We start from the raw sequence: 27870 nt of genomic DNA on the forward strand, positions 1-27870 counted from the left end.
GCCGAAGACAATCTGATTTACAGTTTGACTGAGAGTTGCATTTCTGTTTAGAAGGTGAAACGTCCAAGTCAGTTAGCCAAATTATTCCCCGACGGCTCCAATATTGCGCCAGAGTCCCAGAGTCAGTTATTTTTATGTCTGACTGTATTTCAAATGTGCAGGGTGATAAATAAGACCCGCCTCGAGCTGCAAACTATCTCAGTGTGATGAAGAACAATTGACAAAAATTAACCCAGCCAAAGCGTTGGGGTTTTCGCGAGCCGCTGGAGCATAAATCAGCATCGCGGGCGGCTTCGGGAAGCAGCGCGCTCCCTCGGAGCCGCGCGCCGCAGGGACTTTCAGCAGCCGCTCGGCCGGCCTGGCCCGAGTGGGCTTGGCCGCGGGGATTCGAGCGGGGACAGGACTCGGTCCCGCGTTCCGAGTCATCCCAGACGGGACACACTGGCGGAGAAAGGCAGGGCTACGCCTCAGCGACCCCCTAATTCACCATCTCGAGTTTTCCAGTGGGGGGTGTGTGTGGGTGTGTGTGTAAATCAAAGAGGACTAAGGGAGGCACACTTGGCACGGTGTGTGTGTGGGGGGTGACGAGCAGGGAGTCACAACCTCGACTGTGTCTGGATCCTGGAGGAGCTTCTCTGCCCAAGTCACTTGAAAGGCATATCCCGTCTTAGCTATTAACAATTAAACTCTTTTTAGGGGAAATCAAGGGTGGCTCCCCGGGAAGCTCTCTGCGGCGGCGCCGTAGTTGCTCGCGGTCCGGGGCCGCCTGCGCATTCGTTACGCAGCGCGCACGCCCCATTCCGGAACCCCGGCTCCCGCCGAGCCCGCGCCCTCTTCCTCGGAGCGAGGTGGCTGGCCACGGCACCCCGGGACCTGCAGGTCAGGCAGGGCAAGGGGCGCCCCGACCGGTCGCCGCCGGTCCTCGCCACCTGTTGGAATGGTGAAGCCGGAGACCTCGCGCTGCCGATGGCGGCGACGCGCGGCTACGGGCGGACTCGCGCTCAGCGGCCAAAGTGAATCCGGGCCGCGGACCGCGGGTTTCTGTTGATAACTGCAAAGAACAACCCTCTCGGTGCTAAGTGCACAGTAAGTGCGAACAATAAATAGATCATTTCTTGGGGCGTGTGCCCTGAAAAGGCCCTCGCTGTTCAGTGGTCGCTGGGAGTTATTGATTAGTGTGGCCCCCTGCGCCTTCCCTTGCTGGCGAGAAGGGTGCGCAGCCTCGGCCACCGCCTGGCGCGGCGTATGGCTCCTGCGAGGGAGCTACTAATAAGGATCACCAAACCCCTCAAAAAGTTCCCCAAACCTTAAAGCCGCAGCACCCTAGCGGAGCAGCCTCGGGGTGAGGAGGACCGTAGGTTAACGAGTGTGGCTGGCGTGCCGTGTGCGCGCGCCCGTACGTGCGAGTGCGCGTGCTCGTGCGGCTTCTTCCCAGGCTCTCAAGCCGGGTTAGCACCGTAGAGCCGAGGAGGGACTAGAGTGCGGGGGGGAAGGCTGTTCTTGTCTTCTTTTTAAATTAAGAATTCCGTTTAAAACACAGGTTTAGAGCAACGTGAGTGAAAACCGAAAACCCCTCCCCTCCCGCGGGGAGTTTTAATTCTGGGGCAGCGCCCGGGAGTTGGGCGCCCACCGCGCCCGCGCAGACCCCTGCGGCCGCGTCCGGGGCAGCCTGGGCCTCCGTGGCTCCCGGGCTCGGCGACGCACGCCCCGCTAGCGCTCCGCCCCGCCGCCCGGGCCCGCGCCGCCCGGCGCTTCCTCACCCCGGGGCGTAAACCCCAATCCACCCGGACCTCAGGCCCAGGCCTGCGCCCCGGCCGGTGGCCCGCTCCTCCAGAGCACTCGGGGGCCGGCAGGGCTGGCGGCGACGAGCTGCGCTCCAGACGCGGTGCCGCACTTCGTTGTTTCTTGACCTTGACCACGTCCCAGCCTTAACCTGCGCAGCGTTTCCGCTGGGCCGCTGATCCTCGCGGGGCTGGACCGCGGGGTGCTGGGGTCATCTGTTCTGGTGGGGAGGGAGTGGGATCGGCCGAGAGGCTGTCCGCTATCCCGCCGCGTGCCGCAATTTCGAGGTAATTCGGGCTCTGGCCTGCGACCTCCTCCGGGAAGGGGCTCGTGGGCGCTCAGGCTCTGCGGAGCCCGCCATACTTCCGGCGGGGGGCGCAGCCGGAGCGCGGGGCGGGGGTCGGGGCGCCCTTGGCGGCGTCGGCCGCGCTGCCCCATCGCGGCCCGAGGCTCGGCCCGGCCCGGCGCCCTGTACGAGGCTCCGAGCCGACCCCTCCACCTCGCCGCCTCGGGCAGCAGCCGTGGGCCTCCGCGACCCCAGGCGGGAGCAGGAGCGGGGCGCCGGCCGAGGCGACTCAGGCCGAAAGGGAAGTCGTGTGGGTTGTCCGGATCTGCGGACGCGCTGCAGGCGACCCCGAGTCGCGCGGGAGAACCAGCCTCAGAGAAGTCATGGGCTTCTGACCCTGTCAAACCTGCGCGGAGAGGCCCTAAAAGGAAGAAGTCTCCCAACCCTTCCCCAAAACACAAAACCATCCGGGAAAGGAAGTATCTGCTAGAGGGAAGGAGACAAGTGCAAATGGAAGGTAATTAGGAGGAGGAACCTAACAGGAAGAGTAACACACGTTTTCTTTGTACGTGAGTGCAGGTAAACCCGAGTTTTAATTATATAAGGCAACCCTCAAACGGAAGCCTTCAATCTCCCCAAGCCCTGGGGCAGCCAGCGGAGATTTCTCAGTCAGCTTCCCACGACCCTACCTTTACCATCGCCCCAGATATGGGTTAGGAATGCACTTCTCCCCCATTGCCATTGCCATTTAAAAGCCCAGAGCACACCACCTAATAACTTTCTTGACATCTCTTATTAATGAGGTCCTCTTTTGTTTTGTGGTGGTGTTTTGTTTAGAAAGGCATATTTCACAAGTGTTTAGGTCAGCTGTTTCAAACTGCCCCATCTTGAATCATAGCAGACCAAAAAATGAATGCAATATAACCTGAGTATGGGGTAGTGATCTAAGATGGTTATGGGCTCTCAGTTGTGTAGTTCTTTCTAAGAAGACTTCATTTAAAAAAATGAAAAACATTTTGGGGCAGTTACAGTTACATTAGTACATATTGTGGAAATAAGCTTGCAGTTAGAGAAAAATTATTAGAAACAGCTGTGATGTTAATGTTTCAAAACCCAGAGTACTCAGTATGCTCAGTATCTACTTTTCATCATAATTTTTTCTTGTGCATCCACATAATGCACTACTCTCTGTGTATAATATAAGACACTTGTTTAATAAAGCAAGCGATTGTCTGTGTCAGGGAGATTTGGTCCTCTCTCCCTCTCCCAGTCCGTGTGCGGAGCAGATCAAAGACCTGAATTACCTCTGTCTTTCCAAAGACAGCCAGATGGTGTCTTGATTTTTTTCTTTTTTCTTTTTTTTTCAGATTTGCTAGCAATAGAATTCAAAGGACTGAAGAATCTGTGTGATTGCTGCAGATGAAAGCTCTAGCCAGGTAAGTTATGTTTTAATTAATATCATGCATACCTTATCTTATTCCACTAAAGTTTTAAGGAGTCTCATGAGAATCCATGTAAGAAATAAATATGAAAATGATGAATAACTGATTAGAACAAGATAAAATAGAAATCATAACCTTGGGTCAGGATGAGAAGAAAATAAGAACTCTGATATGTATATGGAGTACTAGACAGTTATTAAAGAAGAACTTTAAATCTGTCTCTGAGCCTCCTAGCAGCAAAAGTGAAACATTGTTCTCACTGAGCACAAGGAGAAATCACAGAGTTCCTTACAGTACGCAAGGAATTCCCTGCGGTGGTGGTGGTGGTGGTGGTGATAACGATACTCGAATGTTCCATTTGTGAGACCAACTGCTTCCCTCCTCCAGAAGCTCCCCCCCCCACTCAGATACTTATTTGGGATCTTTTTACTTTGTTACAGTTAAAATAAAGCTGTTTCTCTACATAGAGGCAGTTTGGTGTCTGGAAGAATCTTTGGAATTAGGAAGACCTGAATTCAGTGCTGGCTTCTGCACATAGGGTTCTGCTGTAGCCCTTAGCAAGGCACTTAATCTCTCTCTCTGAGAGCCAGTTTTCTTTATAAAATGGGAACAATCTATCCCATAGGCTTATAGAGAGGGTAGTCCAGAGCCTGGCATTAAGAGACTTTTTGTTTTGTAAGTGCTAGGTTATTACTGCTGGTTTTTATTGTCATTAACATAACACAGATGTTAGTTTCCTTTCTTCTTTTCCACAGCAATATATAGTATTCAAGGGTACTACTATCTTTGGGCTTCAGAGAAAATAAGAATACCAGTGTTTGGACTTGAAGATTTGTTAGTACAGTTAAACGAGCAAGGTCTCTGAGTTCCCTTACCCTCCTTACTTGCCCATAGTGGTTAAAGTTCTGGAAAGAGAAGAGGATGTTGGTAAGAGAGGCCTTGCTCTGCAACAGCAAGGATAGGAGTGGCTCAGTCCCAGAGGCTGCAGGCCCACTGGTGAGTCCTATACAGCAGTCCCACTCCTAATCACCAGAGGATGGCAGCTGTCAGGATCACTTGATATGGGGATAAGTTACTGCATGAATGAGCTCCAAGAGGAGGTAGATAGATCTCTGAGTATTATGTTAGAGGGGAATGGGAGGACGAAGGTTTTATAGGTCACTGTGGAAAGTCAGTATTCTATTAAATATCAAAAATTGGGGGTTGGGGCCAGGAGCAAAATACCAAGTGATACTCCCTTTTCCCCCATCCTCCCTCCACCCTGTCTGCTACTGTGTAGACCTTTTAAACTGAGTACTTGATGAGAACCCAGGAGTGGTTCTAGGTTTTATGGAGACAAATTCTCTGTCCTGGATTCACCACTTAAGATTATCCAGGCAATCGGCCTCTGAGATCTTCTCTTTTTGACCCTCTTCTTTCTTCCCTCTTTCACCTGCTCAATACCCACTAAACTGTCACCCTTTTCCTCCTGCTAAATCTTGTAGGTTGATAATGGGTTAAATCTAAGTCTCTATGTTTTCTGAGGTTAGTTGTATCTTAGAAGAGTATGGAAGTGTACCTGTACGTGTTTGACCTGCTCTGCTAGATTGTAAGCTTCCCAAGCTCACGAACTTCCTCATGTTGATGCATTGATTGGCTGAATCTAGAACAGCAGGTAATTTGTTTCAGGCAGCCCCATGACTTAGCTGCCAAGAAGCAGCATAGCATAGCAGGGTGGGCAAAGACTTGGATTCGGAAGGAAGGGTCTCAAGGCTTTGTTGGCTCCGTCACTGGCTCCATGAACCTGTGTCATCATCTGACATCCTGAGCGTCCACCTGAAGTATTTAGATGAAGTGATCTCAGTGATATCGCATACACCGCAACTGTATGATCCTGAATCCAACTGACAGTAATCTCATCTTTCTCTGAATAAGCCCTCATGGCATTTTGTTGCTCCATCTTTTGGGCACATAACAGATCCTTCCTTACACTAAACTTATTGGAAACTATTCCTTATCTCCTCTGTCGTACCATAAGCCCACCGCACAGGCACAGTGGGAACAGTGGGAACAGTGGAACGGTGTCTACATCAGTGTTTCCAAAAGAGCTACTCCAGCGTTTTGCACCACTGTACTCCATAAATATTTTTGAGTGAATAAAATCTTACCCGTTATTCCTAACATCCCCTAATTTGGTGTGAAAGAAGGAAGGCTAAACTTGGGGAGGGCTGGTGCACCTAGGCCTCCTTCTCTGCGGAGTCCTGCTCTCTTATCTCTGTGTCAGCCCGGGTGCATAGCGAGGTTTGTGTTTCTTTTTTGTGGGGGACAGGCCAAATGATCTAGAACAAATATCCAGCCCCTTTCCTTAGCAGATGTACAGAGTGTGAGAGAAGGAAAACAGGCTTTATGATGACAAAAGAGAGAGGCATATGAGGAAGAACTTTTCCCCCTCATGAGTGTAGATAGAGAGTATGGAGCAATGTGGTAGGCAGCCAGCAATGGGGTCTACCTGTCCCATGAGGGGGGGTTCGGCAAGGCCTGCCTATTCCTCTGGCATAATTTTCTTGGCCACATTTGCCAACTCCCTGAAGCTCTCCCAGGGGAAGGAGGTAGAAAGGAGGAGCGAGAAGACAGCTGCGTTCTATTAAAATGTGTGCCTCTGGATCCCCTTCTGGCTTTAGCAGATTCTAGAATATGGCTATCGGCAGAACCAGCAAACTGTCTTGTAGAACAGTCCTGGTGGGAGAAGCGTATGGTAAATTCTCACAGTTTCCTTGCTGCTTGCACTGTGTGGATCATTGGGCCTGCAGTCCTGCCCCTTTCCACAGTCCTCAATGCTTACCTTAAACTGGAGCTCCTCCAAACCACCCTTCATGCCGTGGCCCTCTCAGAGCCTCAGCCTGCCCCACGTGGCTCAACACTCCTGCTCTTCCCCCTTGGAAGACTAGTGCTTCTGGAGTTTCTGCTGCTATTGCTCACTGCCCTCAGGTTACTGATGTGCTCTCAGTGGTCACCCCAACTTCTCATTGCCAGGCCTGGTACATACTTGTGTTTCGCACGTTGGAGGCCCTGCTAAAGTTTGCCTTCTTACCAGTATTGAATTGAGTTGTGGTGGTCCAGATTACTTGCCTTTTCCTTCTGCTGTGGATTCTCCTTCTTCCTTTCCCAGCCCCACCCCCACACAGCAGTGAAAGTCCCTTTTTGTGAGTTAGTACACTCTGGCTATTCCTTCTAATGGTCCCCCCCTTGATTGACAGGGCCAAGGGTCCAGAATTGTACTTCCTGTGCACCTCTCCTCTTTTGCACCTTTGTAGCTGCAAGAAGCCCCCATTTACCCACATATAAAGTCTGGAATCTGTTCCCCTTTGGGCCCGTTAGGTTTCCTTGAGCTCAGATGGATGCATATTCATCTCCATCCATTTATGACGCGTTTATTATGTAAGCCTCAGACTTACTTATTTTAGAAAATTTCAACATTCTAGAAGTTGTTTATTAGTCATGGAAATTAATACTAACTGCACTCTTGGACAATCTCTGAATAACAGTGGGATAAGTCAATACTAGTTTACTTCTCACTTACTTAAGATCCTCATACAAATGAGGTGGCATCTTTCCTCCAGTTGGTGACTCAGGGACCTAGGCTGACCCCTTCTTGTAGCTATGTCATTTAGAATTTGACTTCCAAGGTTGATGCAGAAAGGAAAGAGAGGATGTGTGGGGAAAGCATCCCCATTCTTAATTACCTCAGCCTGGAAATGACACTCGTGACTGCCGGTCACATTCTTTTGGCTAGAAATCAATCCCATAGCACTGTGTACCTGCCGAGGAATCTGGGAAATGTAGTATTTCCTTTTTTTTTTTACCCCGGGAAAATGAAAGTAAAACAAGCTACTTGATGTCTAAGTACTTTTTTCTCTGTTACAAGTTTTGAAGGGCAACTCCTCTCTTTTCTGGACAAGAGAACTTCCAAACTAGTATGCCTCATACTCAAAGGACAAGGAAAATAGAAAACACTGTTTAATCAGGTACAAAAACTAAGATGAATACCATAGGCCAATATTTGGATTTTGCTCTGTGGAGCTAGTTCAAGGACAAAGTTCTCTTTGAGGTCAGGGAGAATCACATTCCGTGAAATTGAAACCAGGTATGTGGAGGAAGATACAAGGAGCCAAAGGATATCCCCTTATTGTGGAAACAGCCATATCAGTGTGAAAAGCCCTAAATCCATCTATTACAGATTTCCATAGTCTTTTTATTACCAGAGTTGTTTCCAGGGACTTAAAACTTGGGAAGGTTTGGCCAACAAGCTATGGTGATATTCCAAAGTCCAGGAATTAATCACATCTTTTCTGGCCTCTTACTTTTAGTCCTAATACATAGTATCAGCACTCTCCCTTCCTTCTCCGTCTTGGTTAACATTTTATTTGTATCTTTAATGATTTAACAGATGTCAAACTTTGTTATGGATTTGACAAGGGCTGACATTGCTCAATCGTCTTTGCCCAGGTCTGGCCCATTTATGAGGGGATAACAGACCACTGATGTCATTTTCATGTGCTTTGATGGAAGTTTTAGTGTCCCAGCTCCCCTGTGGAAGGAGTTTTACACTTTTAACGTGGGTGCAGCCTTCTTGTTAAGTTCTTTTCCCAACATGCTTTGCATTTTACCTTCTCACTGAACGGTTTGGTAATACCACTTTAGGGTATTTGGTTCAACACCAGTCAGCTCAAACCTTCCAGATGAGATGTATAGTTAAGAGAAGAAAACTCGAAATCTTCAGCTTCTAGGGGACATGATGGACATTTTAGATTGATCTGTAGTTCCAGTTTTCAAAGAGATGAGAAAAGACCCTTGTGTTGTCTGTTCTTAGAACAGTTGCATTTATTGTTTAAAATAGCCTGACATATTATTGTCATTCCTGAACTTATACGTGAGCAAGCCTTAGAATTCCTGCCAGAACCTTAGAAACTGCTTGATTGGTTAGTATTCACCGGCCATATTTAAAGCACCCAAGGAAGGTCTAGCCGAAGAGAGAAACTAAATGGAGATCCATTGAATGCCAGAGACACGTTGTGAACTATGCTGACCACGGAGAAGACCTGGCCTTCACCTTCAAGAGTTTACAGCCACATGAACTGTGTGAAAAATAAAAAAATAAATTAACTGTATTAAAAGGGCGGGAAAAGCATGGCCTGAGGTGAACCGATGAAAAAACCTAAAAGAAACATAGGTAAAAGTATTTGGCTGATATACTTTTAGGTCAAGTATAAAAAATGTCCAAGTAGGAGTCAGAGCCAAGTAAAGGAGTAAGAGTTGGGAGGTTGTTTCTGGTGTAGATCCTTTCACTACTGCTTGTGTGACTTTGGGGGAAGTCCTTTAACTTTTATGAGCCTCCTTTACCTCAGCTGAAAAATAGAGCACTGTGGACCCCGGCAAACACGTTAACTGATTGTGTGGCTCCAATGACACAGCATCTTTGAGAGTGTTTTAAAATGGTGAAGTGCTCCATCAAGGTAAAGGCAAAGAGAGGCCTTAATTCTGTACTCTCAAGTCTCTCTTCCTCATCTGTTCCCACCCCCTCATCTACATACAAACTGCCAGCGCAGGAAACAACACTTTTGGGTGGAGGTGGTATGGATGTGATAGTTTTTTGGTATGCTTTTTGGCACCCCGAGTATATGTAAAAAGAGTGATTTGGGTAAAGACCTTTTTTTTCCCTAAAATTTGCTTCCAGCTGCTGAAATCATTGACTATGTGAATGGAAACATAATTTAACTACAGTAGATAATTTCTCTGAGAATCAATTTGCCAAATTACCAGTTGCTGGAAACCAACAAGCATATATCTTTTTTTTATTATAATCATATTTTTTTATTATGTTAGTGACCATACAGTACATCCCCGGTTTCCGATGTAAGGCTCGATGATTCATTAGTTGTGTATAACACCCAGTGCACCATGCAATACGTGCCCTCCTTACTACCCATCACCAGCCTATCCCATTCCCCCACCCCCCTCCCCTCTGAGGCCCTCAGTTTGTTTCTCAGAGTCCATAGTCTGTCATGAACAAGCATATATCTTTTACCAGGTGGAGGAGAGTTTGTAAAGAGACTTTTCACCAGCAGGGGTAGAGGCAGGGGCAGGGCATACACCTGCAGAAATAGAAAAGGCTATAAAGTGTGTTAAAGGAAGCTCATCCGTTTACATCTTAATGTTGAGTCTTGGAGAATTGCTTCAACATCTGAAATGTGACTCACATGGGAAATTGATCACTGAACTACTCTATCAAATCATCTATAAAAACTACTGGTGTGAACAATCACCAAAACTAAACTTTCACAAAAAATTCAGCAGTAACTCAGTGAATTCAGCAACTTGGTCAGACCAGTAGAGGGTGACCGTTGATTTAAAAGACAGTGGGTTGTGTCTGCACTGCTTTCCCCATTGTGTGTGCACACAAGTGTGTGTGTGTGTGTGTGTGTGTGTGTGTGTTGAGGAAGAAAGCACAGAAGTGGTGGCTTTTAGGCAATGGGGAATTTTCAAAGCTGGATGAGAGTTAAGATCATAGTTTTCTTTTTTTTTTATACATGATAATACTTAGAATATTTTTTTTTATTTTTTCTATTTTTTATTTTTTATTTTATTTTATTTATTTTTTTTAAAGATTTTATTTTTATTTATTTGACAGAGATAGAGACAGCCAGCGAGAGAGGGAACACAGGGGGAGTGGAGACGGCAGAAGCAGGCTCATAGCTGAGGAGTTTCCATGATGTGGGGCTCGATCCCATAACACCGGGATCACGCCCTGAGCCGAAGGCAGACACCCAACTGCTGTGCCACCCAGGCGCCCCTATTTTTTTTTATTTTTTAATGATTTTTTATTGTATTATGTTAGTCACCATACAAGATACTGAGCCTTTCCGATGTAAAGTTTGGATGATTCATTAGTTCGTATAATACCCAGTGCACCATGCAATACGTGTCCTCCCTACTACCCATCACCGAAGGTCTATCCCCCATTCCCCACCCCTCTCCCTCTGGAGGCCCTCAGTTTGTTTCTCAGAGTCCATAGTCTCTCATGTTTCATTCCCCTTCTGATTACCCCCTTTCTTTATCCCTTTCTTCCCCTACCGATCATCCTAGTTCTTATGTTCCATAGATGAGAGAAATCATATGATAATTGTCTTTCTCTGCTTGACTTATTTCACTTAGCATTATCTCCTCCAGTGCCGTCCATGTTGCAGCAAATAAGTTGAGAATTCGTCTTTCTGATAGCTGAGTAATATTCCATTGTATATATGGACACAACTTAATCCGGTCATCTGTTGAAGGGCATCTTGGTTCCTTCCACGATTTAGCTATTGTGGACAATGCCGTTATGAACATTGGGGTGCTATATGGCCCTTCTCTTCACTACGTCTGTATCTTTGGAGTAAACACCCAGTAGTGCAATGGCTGGGTCATAGGGTAGCTCAATTTTTAACTTTTTAAGGGACCTCCACACTATTTTCCAGAGTGGCTGTACCAACTTGCATTCCCACCAGCGATGTAGGGGGCATCCCCTTTCTCCACATCTCTCCAACAATTGTTGTTTCTTGCCTTGTCTATTTTTGCCATTCTGACTGGCATAAGGTGGTATCTCAGTGTGGTTTTGATTTGAATTTCCCTGATGGCTAATGATTTTGAACATTTTTTAATGTGTCTGTTAGCCATTTGTATGTCATCATTGGAAAAGTGTCTGTTCATACCTTCTGCCCATTTTATGATTTGTTTATTTGTTTCTCGTGTATTGAGTTTAGGAAGTTCTTTGTAGATCTTGGATACCACTCCTTTATCTGTAGTGTCATTTGCAAATATCTTCTCCCATTCTGTGGGCTGCCTCTTAGTTTTTTTGACTGTTTCCTTGGCTGTGCAGAAGCTTTTTATCTTGACGAAGTCCCACAAGTTCATTTTATCTTTTGTTTCTCTTGCCTTTGGAGATGTGTCATGAAAAAGGTTGCTTTGGCCGATGTCATAGAGGTTGCTGCCTATGTTCTTCTCTAGGATTTTGATGGATTCCTGTCTCACATCGAGGTCTTTCATCCATTTGGAGTTTATCTTTGTGCATGGTGTGAGGGAGTGGTCTAGTTTCATTCTTTTGCATGTAGCTGTCCAATTTTCCCAGCACCATTGATTGAAGAGACTGTCTTTTTCCCACTGGATGTTTTTTCCTGCTTTATCAAAGATTAGTTGCCCAAAGAGCCGAGGGTCCATTTCTGGGCTCTCTGTTCTGTTCCATTGGTCTATGTGTCTGTTTTTATGCCAGTACCATGCTGTCTTTGTGATCACAGCTTTGTAGTACAGCTCGAAATCAGGCATTGTGATGCCCCCAGCTTTGTTTTTCCTTTTCAACAGTTCCTTGGCGATTCGGGGCCTTTTCTGGTTCCATACATATTTAGGGACTATTTTCCAGTTCTTTGAAAATGTCATCAGTATTTTTGATCGGGATAGCATTGAAAGTGTAGATTGCTCTGGGTAGCATGAACATTTTAATCTATGTTAATTTTTCCGATCCATGAGCATGGACTATTTTTTCCATCTTTTGTCTTCCTCAATGTCTTTCAAGAGTGATTTATAGTTTCTAGAATATAGGTCCTTTACGCTCTCTGGTTAATTAATTCCAAGGTAACGTATGGTTTGGGTGCTATTGTAAATGGGATGGATTTCACCTAATTTCTTCTTTCTTCAGTCTCATTATTCGTGTATAGAAATGCAACTGATTCTGAGCATTGATTTTGTATCCCGCCACATTACTGAATTGCTCTATAACTTCTAATAGTTTGGGAGTGGATTCTTTTTGGGTTTTCCATATAGAGTATCATGTCATCTGCGAAGAAGAACATTTTGACTTCTTCTTTGCCGATTTGAATACCTTTGATCCCTTTTTGTTGTCTTATCGGATTGCTGTTGCAAGGACTTCTAATTACTATGTTGAAAATAGTGGTGAGAGTGGGCATCCTTGTCGTGTTCTGATCTTAAGGGAAAGGCTTCTAGCTTTCCCCATTGAGAAAATATTTGCTTTTAGCTTTTCATAGATGGCTTTTTATGAGATTGAGAAATGTCCCTCTTTCCTACACTCTGAAGAGTTTACTTCGGGAGGTGCTGTCGATTTTTGTCAAATGCTTTTTCTGCATCAATTGAGAGGATCGTATGGTTCCTGTTACTTTTCTTGTTGATATGATGTATCCGCTGATTGATTTGCGAATGTTGAACCACGCTGCATCCCAAGTATGAATCCCACTTGATCATGATGGATAACTTTAATGTACTGTTGGATTCTATTAGCCGAGGGGATCTTGTTGAGGATTTTTTGGGTCCATATTCATTAGAAATCAGTCTGTAATTCTCCTTTTTGAGGGGTCTTTGCCTGGTTTGGGGATCAAGGTAATATTGGCCTCATAGAATGAGTTTGGTAGCTTTCCCTTCTGTTTCTTTTTTGAAATAGCTTTAGGAGAATAGGTATTATTTCTTGCTTTGAATGTTTGGTAGAATTCCCCAGGAAAAACTGTCGGGCCTGGAGTTTTGTTTTTGGAAGGTTGTTTATCACTGATCAATCTCTTCATAATTAATTGGCCTGTTTAAAAATCAATTTCTTCCTGTTTCAGTCTTGGTAGTTTATAGGTTTCCAGGAAGGCCTCCATCTCTTCCAGATTGCTTAATATAGCTGTTGCTAAAAGTTTCTAATAATCCTTCCAATTTCATTGGTGTTGGTTGTGACCTCTCCTTTTTCATTCATAATTTTATTAATTTGAGTCCTTTCTCTTTTCTTTTGGATAAGTCTTACCAGTGGTCTGTCAATTTTATTGATTCTCTCCAAGAACCAGCTTCTAGTCCTGTTGATCTGCTCTATTGTACTTCTGGTTTCTAATTCATTGATTTCTGCTCTAATCTTGGTCATCTGCTTCCTTGTGAGTGGATTAGGCCTGTCCCTCTGTTGCTGTTCCAGCTTCTTGAGGTGAGAATATAAAAACTGCATTTTAGATTTTTCTATTCTTTTGAGTGAGGCTTGATGGCTATGTATTTTCCCCTTTGACTGCCTTTGCTGTATCCCATAGGTTTTTGGACCGTTGTATTTTCATTTCATTGGTCTCCATAAATTGCTTTTAAAGAATTTCTTGATTTCACGGTTTATCGAGTCATTCCTGAGCGGGATGGTTCTTAGTCTCCAAGTGTTTGAGTTTCTTCCAAATTTTCTCCTTGTGGTTGAGTTCCAATTTCAGAGCGTTGGGTCTGAGAATATGCAGGGGATAATTTCAATCTTTTGGTATCGGTTGGACTTCATTTTTGTGTCCCCAGAACATGGTCTGTTCTTGAGAATGTTCCATGGCACTTAGAATAGAATGAGTATTCTTTGGTTCTGGGGTATAGTGTTCTATATATATCTATGAGGTCCAACTCGGTCAGTATGGCATTCAAAGCCTTTGATTCTTTTGTTGTTTTTTGCCAGGGTGTTCTGTCTTTTCTGATAGTGAGGTGTTGAGGTCCCTCCCTATTAATGTATTTTTATCTATATGTCTCTTTTATTCGGTTAAGGTTGGCTTGTGTATCTTGCTGCCTCCCTGTTGGGGCATATATATTTATAATGTGTCATATCCACTTGTTGGATACATCCTTTAAGAATAATATAGTGCCCTTCTGTGTCTCTAACTATAGTCTTTAGTTTAAAATCCAATCTATCTGATATGAGAATTGCTACCCAGCTTTCTTTTGAGGTCCATTTGAAAAGTGAAATATGGTATTCCATCCCTTACTGTCAGTCTGGTATCTTTATTTATTTATTTTTTTTTTTAGATTATTTATTTATTTATTTATTTGACAGAGATAGAGACACCAGCGAGGGGAACACAAGCAGGAGAGGGGAGAGGAAGAAGTACGAGCTCATAGTGGAGGAGTTTCCTGACGTGGGGCTCGATCCCGTATGCCGGATCACGCCTGAGCGAAGGCAGACGCTTAGCTCGCTGCTCACCCAGGCGCCCCTGAATGTATCTTTAGGTTCAAAATGAGTCTCTTGTCCAGACAGCAAATGGATGGGTCATTTCTTTATCCGTCTGCAACCCTATGGCATTTATGGGAGCATTTAGGCCATTTACATTGAGACTGGATTATTGAGAGATATGATTTTAATGATGTCATGTTGCCTGTAAAGTCTTTGTTTCTATAGATTGTGACTTTCTGTTCTGTATCACTCTTGGGGCCTTTTTACTTTTATAGAACCCCCCGTAATATCTCCTGTAGGGCTGGTTTCGTGGTTATGAAATTGGTTAGTGACTGGCGATTCTGAAATGTCTTTATTTCTCCATCAATTCTGAATGACAGCCTTGCTGGATAAAGGATCCTTGGCTGCATGTTTTTCTCTGAAAGAGCTTTAAAAATGCCCCTCCAACCCTTTCTCTCATTCCAGGTCTGTGTAGACAGGTCTGACGTAATTCTGATGCCTTTGCCTTGGTACGTGAGAAATTTCTTTGCCCTGGCCGCTTTCAATACTGTATTCTCGGATCTAATATTTGCAAAATGCACTATGGTGTGATGTGGCATAGGTTTGTCGTGGTTGAGCTTGGGAGGGGTCCTCTCTGCCTCTTGGACACGAATGTTTGTTTCCCTCACTAGATTAGGGAAGTTTTCAGCTACAATTTGTTCAAATATCTCTTCTAGTCCTCTGTTTTTCTCCACCCCCTCGGGGATGCCGATGATTCTGACATTGGATCGTTTCATTGAGTCAGTAATGTCCTGTAACCTACATTCTTGAGAATGGATTTCTTTGAGTCCAGATTCTATTTTCCCTTTCTCTTCTACTACCCCATCCTCCAATTCGCTGATACGTTCTTCTGCCTCATTCATCCTGGCCGTCAGAGCGTCTAGTTTTGACTGCATTTGTCTCGTAGAATTTTTAATTTCTGCCAGATTCGCTCTCATTTCCGCCCTTAGAGATTCTATATTCTCTTTAACATTTTCGTTAATACTTTTTTCAAGTCTACACATCATCTTGACCATTGTTACTCTGAATTCCATTTCTGATAATTTGGTTATATCCATATCCATTAGTTCTGTGGCAGAGACCACAGACTCATTGTCTTTTCTTTGCTGGGGGGGGACTTCTCCTTCTTGTCATTCTGATGAGGAGAGGTTGCGGGGTTGTCCAGAGCCCAAATTATTGACTGGGACCCAGGCCGTGCCCCTTGTTTTATAGGGATCTTAGGGATGTGGGCTTCTTCTTTAAAGATTTTATTTATTTATGTGTCAGAGAGACAACCAGCGAGAGAGGGAACACAAGCAGGTGAGTGGGAGGGGAAGAAGCAGGCTCCCAGCGGAGGAGCCCGATGAGGGACTCGTTTCCTGAATGCCGGATCACGTCCTGAGCCGAAACAGACGCTTAATGACTGCGCCACCCAGGCGCCCAGGGATGTGGGCTTCTTGATTTTTCAGCCTGCCTTCTGGGGGAGGGGCCTGCCGCGCCGATACCCAGGCAACCCTGTTTGGGTAGAGTCTCCGTGTCCCCTGTGAGGGGGATGGGGATGGGCACTCCCTGAGCCGGTATTTCCAGGCTTTTGTTCTCTGACGGATTTCCCTGGCGGTCTGCTGTGCCGCTTCTGAGAGTCAGAGCAGCAGCGGCCGAATCTCAGCCTCTGTCTCAGAACAGAGGGATCGCGGACCGTTCTCCACTGATGTTCTGTCCACTTTAACTCTGTTACTGTTGGTGCTGCTCAACCCTGCAGCGTCCTGGGATGTGCGCCCCACACCCGGCATCCCAGCCCTCACATCCAGGGCCGGTGCGTCTCTGTCCTTTGTGTTTCTAACACCGCCAGCCGCTAGCCGCCCTGCGTGCTCCGGAAGCTCCCGGTTTCAGTCTGGATCCAGTGAGCACATCGGAGCTCTGTGAGAAGTCTGGTGGCGCGCGCTCCCCGGCTCACGGTCTCAGTCTGCTGTTTCGGGGGTGCCGGTCCGTGAGCCCATCCGCTCCCCCGTGCAGGTGGCTACCGCTTCCTGGTGCCCGAACACGGCGGCTCCTTCCCCCTTCCGTTTATCTTCCGATATCTGTGCGCGGTTTCACGGCTCCCCGCTTTGTACCTCAATACTCAGTGCTGGAGATGTTCATTTGTAGAGATCCAGATGTATCTTCCTCCGTCTCAGGCTGATTCTGTGGATGTTCAGGCTGGTCTGGTACCTATCCAGCTCTACTCAGGGGACCAGCTGAAAACGGGGTCCCCCACTCCTCCGCCATCTTAACTCCCCCCAATACTTAGAATATTTAAAGTCCAGATCACAGTTTTCTACAGTTTATGCAGTTTGGAGAATGATCCAGAATGGTTTGAGAATAGGACAAGAATGAAGGCAAATTGTGGGTGTGAAATGGCCCACAGAACCCAAGTGTATAGGTCCTGTTCCACGAATACTGGAGTCCAGGCACAGAGAGGCCAGTCAGATTTCAGAAGCACGCACAGTAGGGTTAGAGCTCTGGTTAGAAATGGCTCTGGAGCTCCCCGAGTGGTCAGAAATGAGAGTTGCTGGCATCCGTGCCAGCAGCTGAGAGCAGTGCAGGACCAAGGCAGCTGATGCTGGCTGAGAAGCCAGGAACCCCATGTTCTGGCTCCAGTGCTTACTTTACATTGATGTAGACCAGTGCTTCTCAAATTCTCTACGCAGGACCTTTTTTTTTTTTTTTTTAATTTCCAATCCGTTTAGGACTGAGACATGGTCTTGGTGTACATGACATACACTCAGCTTGGGCCACATGTGACTTACCACATGAATTAGGTGACACTTGGACAGGTCTACACTCAATTCAGTGAGATGACTATATTAATCATGGGCTTGCATGTCTCAGAAATGTCAAATTGTTGTAAATCTTAAAGTGTTTGTTCTCAATTTTGATCTTCTCTCTTTTTGAACTAATAAACAGTTTAGGGACTGTCACTGGAATAGGTGTTTTCAAAGTTGTTTTCTACTTTGACATTTTACTGATGCAGATGGGGAGGTTGAGTCATCTTTCGAAAACCGTGATGCTTCCTCTATGGGTCACGGTTAGAGGGTGAGATTGTGAAACTGCATATTGGGGAATGCTTCAGAAAAGAGAAGCTCAAAATGCTGGTTAAGAAGATCCTGGTTGTCTTGCAGCCTCCATTTCTCCTTCTCCTTTAGTAGGAGAACCAGGTCTCCAGCTGTGGAAGAGAAACTGCATTTCCCAGCTCCTTGCCACTGGGAGTGGTCATTTGTTAAGTTCGAGGCAATAGCATGGAAGCAGAGATGGTGTGACATCTTCTGGGAAGACTGAAAGGGAGAAAAACAGAATGGGATGTGATTGCTAGGGCTGCACCATTGATATGTTTAGCTGCCTTGGGAGTGGAAGTCCTAAAAAGCGCAACAGTGAGACAGATAAAGCCTCTGTCCCTTTTACCATGGACTCAATGTGCCACACCAGGCTGCAAGAACCGGTATGTAGGAAAGAAATAAGATTCTGTACTTTAAAAAAAAGGTTTTATTTATTATTTATTTTTTAAGGTTTTATTTATTTAAGACAGAGAGAGAGAGCGCATGAACAGGGGCAGGGGCATTGAGAGAGGGACAAGCAGACTCCCCACTGAGTGGGGAACCCCATGCAGGGCTCAATCCCAGGACCTTGAGATCATGACCGGAGCCGAAGTCAGACACTTAACTGACAGAGTCACCCAGGTTCCCCAAAATTCTGTATTTTTAAAGACAGTGTTATTTTGATATTTCATTTATTTGCTGAACCCTATCCTAAGCAATGTCAGTACAATTTAAAAATCCTTATGTTTTTATTAAAGTATTTATTTAACAAAACATAGCTTACTTTCTTAATCCTTAAACAGAAAATTTAAAATGTGATTCAGTCTTTGTATGACTAACAAGAGAGAGCTATGATTATATGTGCCAGCATCTAGGAGACCACAGCTACCTGCTATGAGGACCGTGTCTATAAGACTGCGTACCCTGTCAGCTCCCCTCCTCCTGCTTTGAGTGCGTCTGCACCTAGAGGTGGAACAATCTGTTTAACAACTTTTTCTGCCTCCAGATACCTGCAACATGGAAATCAAACACATTAAAACTGGGTAAATCAATTCCACATCTATTTTTTAAACACTTACTAATGTGCCAAGCGCTGAGCTAGATGCCAGGCAAACACAGACAAATCAGTATCGTTATTGCTGTTGAGTTGTTTAAAATCCAGTGGGACATTGTTAGTGACATCCACAGAATATCCTAGGAGCGTGAAAGAGGGAGCTGTTATTTTGTCTGGTGTTGCATTGGGCTTGTTAGAAGAAGTGGGAAAGGCTTCACAGAAGAGGTGACCCTGGAGCCGGGTTCTGATGTGGGATACTACCACAGGCAGAAGTGCTGATCAAGTCACTTGTAGGGACACAACTCAGGAGAGTCATGGCAGAGTGAGAGTGTGTAGCATATTGAGAAAGTAGCACGGGGAGACTGGGACATGTGGCTGGAAAGGGAAGTTGAAGCCACATTTAGGACTTTAAATGTTTTATTTAAGATTTTGGTCTTTGTGGGCAGTTGGGAGCATTGAAGTGTGTTATTTGTTTATTTGTGTGTTTTTTTATTTTTTATTTTGATTCAATTAATTAACATATAATATGTTATTGGTTTCAGAGGTACAGGTCTGTGAGTCATCAGTCTTATATAATACCCAGTGCTCATTACATCATGTGCCCTCCTTAATGTCCATCATCCAGTTACCCCATCCCCCCACCCTCCAGCAACCCTCAGTTTGTTTCCTATGATTAAGAGTTTCTTAAGGTTATTTGTGTGATTCTAAGCTGAACATAGATACAACACAATCTCTAATCTTAGGGAAATAAATCAGACAACACTGTGAAATATACATTGAACGGGAAAAAATCATAGGAATCTACTGCAGTTTATTATGTACTATGATCTACTGAAGTATAGAGGAGAACAGGGCTCAAAACATTGGCCATGAGGGAGAGAGATGCTTGTGAGATATGTTTTTAAAGAAACAAGAAGACTTAGGGGGGTTGGCTGTATATGTGGGGTGAGGGAAAGGAAGGAGTCCGTTCCAATGTGGGTAATGATCTTGATATCAGACTCAAAAGGAAAATCAATTTTAGGGAAAAGGTCATTTTAGTACATCAGCACGTTAGGATAATATGTAAAGGACATCAAGGTTTAATGTTTTTTCCTCTGCTATCCTTAGCAGATAGATGGTGCTCAGTTGTGCTCACTGGTGCTCACTGGTGCTCAGTGGTGCCCAGTGGTGCCCAGTGGTGCCCAGTGGTGCTCAGTGGTGCTCAGTGGTGCCCAGTGGTGCTCAGTGGTGCCCAGTGGTGCTCAGTGCTCAGTGATGCCTGCTGCACAGTAACAGCAGTATGCAGAGTTAATGACTAAATAATTCAATTACTAGGAAGGTCTAGGGAGGAGATGGGAATTAGGACGTCAGAAGCATCTGTGTGCTGCTTGAAGCTGTGGGAGTTGATGAAATGAACAATCAAAAGTATGAACAGAAGGGAAAAGAGAATTTAGGAACCTTAGGAAGTCTTATTAAGGAATAAAGAGGAGAAGTAGTGAGGATGTCTCAGAAGGAGCGAGCAGATAAAAATGTGGCTAGAAAAGAACATAAGATGGTTTTAAGATTAAGATAGTGGTGAATGCTGCTAGATGCCTCCAGAGAGGAAAGTTTCATGAGGACTAAGGTCAACGACTTTGGAATTAAGAATGACCGTGGTCATATGGATCAACTTCTACGGAGTGGTCTCTACAGAGCAATTTCTATAGCACACCCCCACCTTCTGAGTCAGTAGGTCAAGGGTGTTTGCATTTGTAATAAGTTCCCGGGTAAAACCACTACTGCAAATCCAGGACCATACTTGGAGAACCACTGGTATAGAATATCAGAGAGAGAAAACAATTGGATTATTTGAGGATGAAAGGGAAATAGTTTCCTCCTACACTAAAAGTTTCTGAAAAGTGGGGAAAAAAGGGGGGGGCAGTCTGTTCTACTCACTAAGACTTCATCACCTCCCGGTGGAGAAGTAACAGAATGGATTTTTCTTAAATATTTGAAGCTGAAGAATTTTCGTCAAGGCGTGTAACTTCTTTGAATTTCTGTTTTCTGTATAAAATAAAAGTAATAATAAAACCAACCTCTGTGCATTGTTCTTGGGAATAAATGAAATAATATGACAGTGATCTGATAGCATTCACCTGTGTTTGATGCTCACAGAAGTAATTGTTGAGTCAGAGCATATACGTTATTTATCCAAACGCAAAATAGCCTGTACATACTCTGATGTATCTGGTAATAATAAAAATTCCCTGTACAAATTTCCAGCAGCCCTCCAAAATATGTTTTTATAATTGGCTCTCCATTGCTATCTATAAATTATACATTGAGCAGGCATAAAAGGTTTGATGACTATTTTCAGGGAGAGTGGAATTTAATACTGCATACCACAAAGCTTTTCCCCTCTTTCTCTTTGAATATGTGCTGTTCCAAAGTTTCTGTCTCCTGAAATATTTTCTTCTAGTCACTTTTTAAAATAAACAATTAAGTTAATCGCTTGACATTTATTTCACTAATGTGATGAGTGACTATAAATCACTAAAATGTGTTTTAGTAGAGACTGTGAAAATCTATTCAAATAAAAAATGTGAATGTTTGCTGAAGAATTTAATAGGAAGCCAAAACAAACACTGTCAATATTCTTTATTAAACAAAAGAAGTATTCCTGTAAGTCATACTATGATTAAGTATTGAGTCCACCAGACCAGGTAAACAAGCCAGGATCTCATCAAGAGTAGATAAAGAACTCTAATAACTCAATAATAAAAAGACAATCCAATTAAAACTGGACAAAGAATTTGAATAGACATATAAATGGCCAATAAGCACAAGAAAAGGTGCCTGATATCATTAACCATCAGGGAAATGCAAATCAAAAGCACGATAAGATACCATTTCATATTTACTAGGATGGCTAGAATCAAAATGTCAGAAAATAACAAGTGATGGTGGGGATGAGAAAAATTAGAACTTTCGTACACTGCTGGTGGGAATGTAAAAGAGTGCATAGCTGCTTTGGAAAACAGTCTGTCAATTCCTTAGATGAATACACAAGAGTTAACATATGACCCAGCAATTCCACTCTTAGATATGTGCCAAAGAGAAATGAAAACATAATTCATCCAGAAACTTGTGTACCAGTGTTTATAGCAGCAGTGTAATAGCCAAAAGGTGGAAACAATTCAAATATCCGTTGACTGATGACTGGATAAAAAGAGTAGATCCACACAATGGAATATTATTTGGCCATGAAAAGGAATGGCATGCTGGTACATGGTACAACATAGAGGAAACTCGAAAACATTATACTAAGTGAAAGAAGCCACACAAAAATTTGTTTCTATACACTTACAGCGAGCTATCTGAAAAAGAAATAAAGTAATTCCATTCGTTGTAGCATCAAAAAAAATAAAATACTTAGGGATAAATTTAACCAAGGAGGTGAAAAAATAAATAAATGTAACCCGGGAGTTTTGCGTATGCTGAAATCTGTAAGACATTGATGAAAGAAATTGAAGAAGACATCAATAAATGGAAAGATAACCTATGTGCATAGATTAGAAGAATTAATATTGCTAAAATGTCCATACTACCCAGAGCCATCTATAGATTCAATGCAATCCCTGCCAAAACTCCAATGGCATTTCATATATATATATATATATATATATATATATATATATATATATATATATATATATATAATGGAATATTATTCAGCTATAAAAAAAGAAGAAAATTCTGCCATTTGTGACAACAAGAATGTACCTGGAGGGCATTATGCTAAATGACATAAGTTAGACCTAGGAAGAAACATACTGAATAATATCACTTGTATGTGGGATCTAAAAAAGCTGAACTCATTGGAGCAAAGAATAGATTGGTGGTTTCCAGGGACTTCTGGAGTGAGGGAAGTAGGGAAATGTTGGTCAAAGGGTACAGACTTCCAGGTATAAAATAAATAAGTTCTGGGGATTTAATGTATAAAATGGTGACTATACTTAACATTACTGTATGGAATACTTGAAAGTTGCAAAGAGAGTAGAACTTAAATATTCTCACCCCTGCCCACACACACAGGTAACTATATGAGGTCATGGATGTAACTAACCTTATTGTGGCAATCATTTCATGATATTTACATATTTCAAATCATCATGTTCTACACTTTGAACTTACACGATGTTATATGTCAATTATATCTCAAGCTGGAAAAAAAGAAACCAGCCACAAAAGACCACATACTGCATGCTTCTGTTCATATGAAATGTGCAGAACCAGAGTATTTATAGTGACAGAAATCAGATTAATAGTTGCCTAGGGTTAGAAATGTTGGGGGGGGGGTGACTGTGTAGGGAGATGACAGCTAAGAGTATGGGTTTCTTTTTGGAGTGATTAAAGTGTTCTGAAATTGACTGTGATAATACTTGTACATATTTGTGAATACGCTAAAAAACATTAATTATACACTTTATATGGGTGAACTGAATGCTAACTATATCTCAGTAAAGTTGTTAAGAAATATTTGAAGCACTTTTTGCACAGGTGTATGTGGGTGTATATCTAAAAAGATGGTTAGTGTATATTTAAAAAGATGATTAGTATGGGGGAGCACCTGTGTGGCTCAGTCGGTTAAGTGTCTGTCTTCGGCTCAGGTCATGGTCCTGGGGTCCTGGGATCAAGTGCCACATCGGGCTCCCTGCTCAGCGGGGTGCCTGCTTCTTCCTCTCCCACTGCCTGTGCAGTTCCCCCTGCTTGTTCTCTCTCTCTCTCTGTCAAATAAATAAATAAAATCTTAAAAAAAAAAAGATGATTAGTGTGGGTAGAGAGCTCTAGAGAGTGCCAAAGATTTGATCACAACATTATTAAAACACTAAATACTGATAAAATAGTTTTTAGAATAATAAGATAGAGTAAAAAAAACAGGTATTTTTACATGTAAAACTTAATATATACTGTAGTCTTACAAAATAATGGGTAATGAGGGGCTGTTTCATAAAGCAAATATTACATTAATTGAGTTTTAGAAGAAGGATTCAGAGACACACTCAAACAAAATAAAAGTGTTTGAAAACAGCACTATAAATGGAAAAATAAGCAGCAAATACCACTGAATATTTCTCAGACTTTTAGAAAAATACCTTACTAAACTGAAAGCAATAGACTTTAAATTAAAAGCCATAGAATAAAAATAAAGTATAATACAATAAACTTGACTCTATAAAATGAAACACTTCCTTAAAATAAACAATTCATTCTTTTTATGGCTGAATAATATTCCATTGTATATTTTTACCACATCTTCTTTATCCATTCAGAAATCAGTGGACTCTTTGGCTGCTTCCATATCTTGGCTATTATAAATAACGTTACTATAAAGATAGGGGTGCATGTATCCCTTTGAATTAGTGTCCTTGTAATCTTTGGGTAAATACCCAGCGGTGTGATTGCTGGATCATAAGGTAGTTCTATTTTTAACTTTCTGAGGAACTTCCATACTGTTTCCACAGTGACTGCACCAGTTTGCATTCCCACCAACAGTGCACGAGGGTTCCTTTTTCTTCATGTCATCACCAACACCTGCTGTTTCTTCTATTGTTGATTTTAGCCATTCTGACAGAGTTCTTGTGGGAGACCAGAGATGGTACATAAAAACTGAAGAAGTGGATAAACTCATGCCTAAATGCTGAGCCCCGCAAGCCTAGAGATGGGACCAGAGGGCTGTAAAAGCAAAGATGCCAAAGTCAGATGTGGAACCAGAAATAAGGGCAAGTGCAAGAAAGCCAGAAGCAAACATCTTGCTTCCTAATCATCTGAGATGATTTCTAAAACCATCATGCTACTTAGTATGTAGAGCAATAGAAAGGGCTTCACTCTCAACCTTAGAACAACCACAACCACAACGAAAACAGATAACATGAAAAAATCACAGTTTTGATGAAGCCATCAGAAGCCTGAGATTGCAGGGCAACCAATTACTCCAAACCCTAAGGAAACACAGGTACCTCTAAGGAGAGGCAGCACGGGGCAATTAGGGTTACCTAATGCCGCAGATCCTAGCAGACACGGCACAAGGTGGTAAGAAAGTCTGCCAAAATCTTCAACAAATTGCTTAAGGCTAAGTATGGGATAGCATGAGAATACAGAATGCCCGAAAACAGTAGAAAACAGTGCAAGTAGGACCACTTTCAGGCTCTGCTCCATAGACCTCAAGAAGTGCTCACCAAAACAGTACAGCAAAGTGAGTCCTGACAATAGCCATCCGGGGTCTGGGGAAGGGGAAAAGCAGCCACAGTAGAAAGGTCATGAGGACCTGCCAGGGTCCTTCTTTTCTATTTTTTTTTTTCTGAGGAACAAAACTCTGAAGCTGCTGGGGGGAGGGCAGCAACCCTTGCTGCACTTTAGGGTACTAGTGAAGACCCATTATGGCTTGTGGAAGGGAATAGAGAAGTCTCTCTAAGGGAGGGGTAAGAACGCTTCTATCCTAGACCATTAGAGGTCTTCTACAGCTGGAAGCTGGGTCTTCTTCATCACTTGCAATCCAGTGACACAGTTATACCTAAAACTGAGGCTTAATTTTAGAGCAAGAGTTAACATTTCCCCCAACCCCTAAAACGCAGACTAAAAATCAACAGCTATTAGCAGTCCACTGCCCGGAGAGGGGTAGGGGTACGCAGAAAGACCTATGTGAGGCACAGGAACAGAGGCAAGACCTAAAGGTGAGGGTGGGACAGACACTGAGGAAAAGCCTCTGGCAAACGAGCCACCACCATAAATACAAAGTAATTCTATGAGAATTTGAAACATACGGTGCACTGAGTGTAATCAATACAGCCACGGTAGGAGTAAGTGTCCTTGAAGATAGACTGATGAAAGTCACCCAAACTGCAAAAAGAGAAGAAGAGGGAAAGGGGAAACAGAAAAAGCACTCAAGATCTGTGGAACAAGAACAAAGTCTAACATATGTATAATTGGAATCCCAGAAGAGAAGAAAATGAATAGAACACAAAATATCTGTTCTTAAGAAGAAATAATGGCCAGGGTGCCTGGGTGGCTCAGTCAGTTAAGCACCAGACTCTTGATCTTAGCTCAGGTCATGATCTCAGGGTCATGGTCTCAGGGTCCTGCGATAGAGCCCCACACGGGCTCCACACTCAGCGGGGAGTCTGCTGGAGTTTTTCTCTTTATCCCTCTCTCTCTGCCCCTCCCCCCTGGTTGCTTGTGTTCTCGCTCTCTCTCAAATAAATAAATCTTTTTTTTTTTAAAAGAAATAATGGCCAATAATTTTCTAAAATTAGTCAAAGATTGTAATCAAAAGATCCAAGAAGCTCAGAGGGTATCAGTCAGAATAAAAACAAATACACTGGGTGCCTGGGTGGCTCAGTCTGTTGAGCCTCCAATTCTTTGATTTTGGCTCAGGTCATGATCTCAGGGTCGTGGGATTGAGCCCGGCATTGGGCTCCCCACTCAGTGTGGAGTCTGCTTGTCCCTCTCCCTCTGCTCCTCCCTCCACTTGCATGAGCTCTCTCTCTCAAATAAATAAATCAAATCTTTAAAAAAAACCCCACAAAATACCTAAATATAAATGCATTATATCCAAACTATTGGAAACTGTGGACAAAGAGAAACTCTTCTAGGCAGCCAGAGAAACAAAAGACAAATTATCTACAAAGGAACAAATCTAAGAATAACAGCAGATTTTTTTATCAGAAACTGCAAACTATAAGATAAAAAGAGTCATATCTTTAAAATGTTGAAAGAAAAAAAAACCTATCAGAATTCTATACACAAAAAATATCTTTCAAGTATGAAGAAGAATTAATGACTTTTCCAGAAAACAAAAAAATAAAGAAAATTTGTTGCCAGAAAGTCTGTGGTGAAATAAATCCTAAGGAATGCTGTTCAGGCAGAAGGAATGTGACACCAGACAAAAATTTGGATATACATAAAGAAGAGTGCTGGAAATGAAATAAATGACGAAAAATATAATTCACTTTTCTTAATTCCTTTAAGACATAAATGATGGCCTAAAGCAAGAACAGTGGCAATGTACTATGTTATATGTATTATGTAAAAGTGTTATATAAAATTAAGATGTGTGACAAAAGAACCATAGGTATGGGAGCTTTAGCTAAACAATACTATTGAGAGTGGACTCTGATTAGCTAAATAGCTAAATCTTAAACCCAATGGAAACCATTAAAGCATTTAATACAGAGTTATAAAGAATAAGTCAACAGTGAAGATAAAAAGGGAATCACAAAAAGTGCTCAATTAATATAAAGGAACAGAGAAAAAGAACAAATGGAAATAAAGAACAACTGGAACAAACAAAAAGCAGTTAGTAGGGTGACAGACTATAATCCAACCATTGCAAAGATTGTATTAAATATAAGTCATCTAATCATACCAATTAAAAGACAGGATTCTCAGGTTGGATACAAGGCGAGACTCAGTTGTATGCAGTCTATAAGAAACCTACTTTATCTATCTATCTATCTATCTATCTATTTAAAGATTGATTATTTATTTATTTATTTATTTATTTGACAGAGCACAAGCAGGGGGAGCAGCAGGCAAAGGGAGGAGGAGAAGCAGGCTCCCCACTGAGCAGGGAGCCCGATGTGGGGCTTGATCCCAGGACCCTGGGATCATTACCTGAGCCAAAGGCAGGTGCTTAAGCAGCTGAGCCACTCAGTCACGCAAAACCTACTTTAAACAGAAAACATAGATTGAGACTGAAAGAATGAGAAAAGATATACTGCACAAACTCTAACCAAAGAAAGGGAGTAGGGGTACCTGTGTAGCTCAGTGAATAGTGCATGCAACTCTTGATTTCGGGGTCTTGAGTTCAAGCCCTATGTTGGGGGTCGAGTTTACTTAAAAAAAGAAGCTGGAGTAGCTGTATACACATATATATTTTAAAAAGTAATCTCTATAACCAACATGAGGCTTGAACTTATGACCATGAAATCAAGAGTTGCATGCTGTGCCGACTGAGCCAGCCAGGTGCCCCTGGAGTAGCTATATAGTATCAAAGTAGATTTAAGAGCAAGTAATATTATCAGGATAAAGAGAAACATTTCTCTTTTTTTTTTAAAGATTATTTATTTATTTATTTGACAGAGATAGAGACAGCCAGCGAGAGAGGGAACACAAGCAGGGGGAGTGGGAGAGGAAGAAGCAGGCTCATAGAGGAGGAGCCTGATGTGGGGCTCGATCCCATAATGCCGGATCACGTCCTGAGCCGAAGGCTGACGCTTAACCGCTGTGCCACCCAGGCGCCCCAA

At 43.2% G+C, this 27870-nt stretch overlaps 1 long non-coding RNA gene across 7 annotated transcripts in view; it reads left to right on the plus strand.

The window, feature by feature from the left end:
* The first annotated feature begins 769 nt into the window (after positions 1-769).
* LOC103657445 overlaps positions 770-27870 on the plus strand; it is a 122885-nt gene continuing 95784 nt past the window's right edge. For 5 of the 7 annotated variants that reach the window (XR_005838368.1, XR_005838370.1, XR_005838366.1 and 2 more), the window contains exons 1-2: positions 1797-2069; positions 3436-3504. This is a non-coding gene — a long non-coding RNA (uncharacterized LOC103657445). Of the gene's footprint in view, positions 1087-1796; positions 2070-2520; positions 2586-3435; positions 3505-27870 lie in introns of those variants that run through there. The other 2 variants (XR_566855.2, XR_566856.2) reach the window with 2 other exon arrangements.

The sequence above is a fragment of the Ursus maritimus genome, unplaced genomic scaffold (genome assembly GCF_017311325.1).
Source record: "Ursus maritimus isolate PB19 unplaced genomic scaffold, ASM1731132v1 scaffold_29, whole genome shotgun sequence".
NCBI classification, from domain to species: domain Eukaryota; kingdom Metazoa; phylum Chordata; class Mammalia; order Carnivora; family Ursidae; genus Ursus; species Ursus maritimus.